Genomic DNA, 5,278 nt, shown 5'->3' with positions numbered 1-5,278 from the left:
ACACTGTTCCAATGAGGACATACAAATGGCTAACAGACACATGAAAAAATATTCAAAATCATTAGCCATTAGGGAAATTCAAATCAAAACCACACTGAGATACCACCTTACGCCAGTTAGAATGGCAAAAATTAACAAGGCAGGAAACAGCAATTGCTGGAGAGGATGTGGAGAAAGGGGATCCCTCCTACATTATTGGTGGGAATGCAAGTTGGTACAGCCACTCTGGAAAACAGTGTGGAGGTCCCTTAAAAAGTTAAAAATTGAGCTACCCTATGACCCAGACAATGCACTGCTGGGTATTTACACTAAAGATACAGACATAGTGAAGAGAAGGGCCATATGCACCCCAATGTTCATAGCAGCATTGTCCACAATAGCTAAATCGTGGAAGGAACTGAGATGCCCTTCAACAGATGAGTGGATTAAGAAGCTGTGGCCATATATACAATGGAATATTACTCAGCTATCAGAAAGAACGAGTTCTCAACATTTCCTGCAACATGGACGGCACTTGAGGAGATAATGCTAAGTGAAATAAATCAAGCAGAGAAAGACAATTATCATATGATTTCTCTCATCTATGGAACATAAGAACTAGGAAGATCGGTAGGAGAAGAAAGGGATAAAGAAAGGGGGGTAATCAGAAGGGGGAATGAAGCATGAGAGACTGGACTCTGAGAAACAAACTGAGGGCTACAGAGGGGAGGGGCTGGGTGAATGGGATAGACTGGTGATGGGTAGTAAGGAGGGCACGTATTGCATGGTGCACTGCGTGTTATACGCAACTAATGAATCATCGAACTTTACATCAGAAACCAGGGATGTACTGCATGGCGACTAACATAATATAATAAAAAAAAAACATTTAAAAAAAAGAAAATTCTCTTGAAACCTCCCTTTTTCCTTACCTTCCCCAACCCCGGAGTATATCATCAGGCACCCCTCGCAACCCAGGGCAGCAGCTCTTTCTGCCCACAGGTTCTGTCCCTGTTCTTTAATAAACCACCTTTTTGCACCAAAGGAAAAAAAAAAGAAAAAGAAAAAGAAAAGAAAAAGAAAAAAAATAAAGAAAGAAGAAAAAAGAATGAATGAGAAATCAGGAAATTAATAAAGAAGTGAATAAGAAAAGGGGTATTAAAAATAAATAAAAAGTTTCAAGGTTTCATGGTGACTAACATAACATAATAATAATAATAATAATAATAATAATAATAATAATAATAATAAAATACAGCATATCCTATTTAAAAAAAAAGTTTCATGGAGACAAAGGAAATTGAAAACTTAACAGTCTAAAAATTTTGTGATCCAGCAAAAGCAGTCATAAAAGGGAAAGATGGAGCAATACAGGGCTATCTCAAGAAGCAAGAAAAATTGCAAATACAGATCCTAAATTTATGCCTAAAAGATCTAGAAACAGAACAATTGAAGATTAAAGCCACCAGAGAAAGGGATTAAAAAATATATATTAGAGCTGAAATAAATGATGTAGAAACAAAAAAGAACAACAGGAAAAAACAGTAGAACAAACACATCAATGAAAAGGTGCTAGAACTTTGAAAAAATTAATAAAATTGATAAATCCCTAACCAGAATTATTTAAAAAAAAAAAGTAGGGAACCAAGTAAATAAAATCACAAATGAGAGAGGAGAAATCACAACACCACAGAAATAGAAACAATTATAAGAGCGTATTATGAAAAAATATCAGCCAACAAATTGGGAATCTGGAAGAAACGGATAAATTTCCAGAAACATAAATTATGTGAAACAGGAAGAAAGAGAGAACTTGGACAGACCAATAGCCAGCAAAGAAATTGAATCAGTAATCAAAAATCTCCCAACAAACAAAAGTCCAGGGCCAGATGGCTTCACAGGGGAATTTTACCAAATGTTTAAAGAACATTTAATACCAATTCCTCTCAAACTATTCCAAAAGATAGAAATGTAAGAACAGCTTCCAAACCTGTTCTATGAGGTCAGCATTACCATGATTCCAAAACCAGTCAAAGACACCACTAAAAAATAGAACTACAGGCCATTGTCCCTGATGAACATGGATGCAAAAATTCTCAACAAAATACTAGCAAATCAATACAACAGTACATTAAAAGAATCATTCACCATAATTAAGTTGGATTTATTTGTGGGTTACAAGGGTGGTTCAATATTTACAAATCAATCAATAGGGTATAGCACCTTAATAAAAGAAAGGATATGAACTATATGATCCTCTCAATAGATACAGATAAAGCATTTGACAAAGTACAACATTTATTCTTAATGAAAACCAACATAGTAGGGATAGAGGGAACATCACATAATAAAGGTCATATATGAAAACCTCACAGATACCATGCTCAGGAGGGAAAAACTGAGAGCTTTCCTCCATGGTCAGGAATAAGACATGGATTTACACCCTCATGACTGTGATTTAACATTGTACTGGTAGTCCAACCCTTAGCAATCAGATAACAAAAAGAAATAAAAGGCTTCCAAATTGTCAAGGAAGAAGTCAAACTTTCACTGTTTGCATGAAACATGAAACTCCATGTGCAAAACCCAAAACACTTCACCAAGAAATTGTTAGAATTGATACAGGAATTCAGTAAAATCACAGGATACAAAATCAATGTACAGAAAACTGTTGCATTTCTATACACCAATAACGAAGCAGCAGAAAGAGAAATCAAGGAATCAATTCTATTTACAATTGCACCCAAACCATAAGATACCCAAGAATAAACATATATAAAGAGGTAAAAGATGTCTACCCTGCACCTGTTTGCATCCCCACCCACAGTGTAAGAGGGTTCCTTTTTCGTGACATCCTAGCCAGCACTGGTTGTTTCTTGTGTATTTGACTTTAGCCCTTTTGACAAGTGTAAGGTGATATCCCTTTGTAGTTTTTATTTATAATTCCCTGAAAATCACTGATGTTGACCATCTTTTTGTGACTTTTGAGCATCTCTATGTTTTCGTTGGGAAAAAAAATATATTCATGTCTTCTTCCCACCTTTTAATTGGATTATTCATTTTTGTGTTGTGAGATTTAGATAGTGTGTGTATATTTTAGATACTAAACCTTTATCATATATGTCATTCCCAAATAGCTTCAGCAATTCTTTAGGTTGCTTTTAGTTTTGTGTATTGTTTCCGTAGCTGGACAGAAGCTTCTCATTTTGATGTAGTCCTAATACTTTATTTTTGCTTCTATTTCCCTTGCTTAAGAGACATATGTAAGGGTTAAGTGCCTGACTCTTGATTTTGTCTCATGTTATGATCTCAGGGTCCTGAATTGAGCTCTGCATTCAGTGGGGAATCTGCTTGAGAGTCTCTCTCTCCTGCTGCCCCTCTTCCCTGCATTCTCTTCTCTCTCTCCCTCTATGTCTCTAAAATCAATCAATCATCAATCTTCCCCGCCCCCCTTTTTTAAAGAGACATATATAGAAAACTGTTGCTAAGGCTGATGTCAGAGACATTACTCCCCTGTGCTTTCTTCCAGGATTTTTATGGTTTCAGGTGTCACATTAGGGACTTTAATACATTTTAGTTTATGCTTGGGTATGGTGTTAAGTGTGGTCCACTTTTCTTGTTTTTCATGTAGCTGACCAGTTTTCCCAGCAGCATTTATTGATGAGATTTTCTTTTTCCCATTTGATATTATTTCCTGTTTTGTCAAAGATTAATTGACTATATAATTTGGGGTTATTTCTGGGTTTTCTATTCTGATACATTGACCTATGAGTTTATTTTTGTTCCAGTACCATACTGTTTTGCTTATGACAGCTCAGCAATGTAAAGTCTTTGATTGTGATATATTTAGCTTTGATTTTCTTTTTCAAAATTGCTTTGGCTATTCAGATTCTTTTGCGATTCCATACAGATTTTAGGATAGTTTCTTCTATTGCTGTGCAAAATGGTGTTGGTATTTTGATAGGGATTGCATTAAATCTGTAGATGTATTCAGTAATATAGACATTTTATCAATATCTGTTCTTCCTGTCCATGAGAATGGAATTCCTTTGCATTTCTTTGTGTCATCTTCAAATTCTTTATTCAATATTTTATAATTTTCAGAGTACCTGTTTGGTTATGTTTATTCTTATGTATCTTATTATTTGTGCTGCAATTTTAATTGAGATTATTTTCTTAATTTCTCTTTCTGCTGCTTCATTATTGTTGTATAGAAATGCAACAGAGTTCTGCACCTTGATTTTTTCATCCCTATGGTTTTACTAAATTCATTGATCAGTTTTAACAGTTTTCTGGTGGAGTCTTTAGGGTTTTCTATATATGGTACCATGTCATCTGCAAAGAGCAAAAGTTTTACTTCTTTACTAATTCAAATGCATTTTATTTCTTTTTTAATTTCTACTTGCTGTACCTAGGATTCCAGTACGATATTGAATAAAAGTGGTAAGTGTGGATGTCTTTGTCTTTTTCCTCACTTTAGGGTGTAAGCTTTTACTTTTTCCCCATGGAGTATGATGTTCGCCCTGGGTTTTTAATATATGAACTTTAATATGTTGAGGCAAGTTCCCTCTAAACCTACTTTGTTGAGGGTTTTTAAAAATCATGAGCGAGTGTTGTACTTTGTCAAGTGTTTTAGAAAAAGCATTTGTTGAAATGATTATATGTTTTTTTATCCTTTCTCTTATTTATGTGATGCCTTATGCTAATTGATTAGCAAATATTGAACAGCCATTCCCTCCTGGGAATAATTCCACATAATTATAGTGAAAGATTCTTTAAATGTATTGTTGGATTCTGTTTGCTAGCATTTTGTTGAGGATTGTCACATCTATGTTCATCAGAGATATTGGCCCCTAGGTCTTGTTTATAGAGGTCTCTTTACCAGGTTTTAGTATGAGGGTGATACTGATCTCATAAAATGAATTATTAACTTCTCCTTTATTCTATTTTTTAAAAATAGTTTAAGAAGAGTAGGTGTTAATTCTGCTTTAAATGTTTGGTAAAATTCACCTGTGAAGCCATCTAGTCCTGGACTTTCATTCATAGGGAATTTTTGATTGCTGATTCAACCTCCATGCTGATAGTTGGTCTGTTCAAATTTTCTATTTCTTCCTGCTTCAAGCTTGGTGGGATTTATGTTTCTAGGATTTTATCCATATTCTCTAGGTTGTCTAGTGTTTTGGCATATAGGTTTTTATAATATTTTCTTACATTTTTTTCTGTGTAGATGATTGTTATTTTTCCTCTTTCTCCGTGATTTTGCTTGTTATCCATTTCTTCCAGATTGACTAATTTGTTG

Source organism: Ursus americanus, chromosome 5, assembly GCF_024610735.1.
Source record: "Ursus americanus isolate L20-20 chromosome 5, mUrsAme1.1.p, whole genome shotgun sequence".
NCBI lineage: Eukaryota > Metazoa > Chordata > Mammalia > Carnivora > Ursidae > Ursus > Ursus americanus.
Note: the sequence above shows the minus strand (reverse complement) of the source record.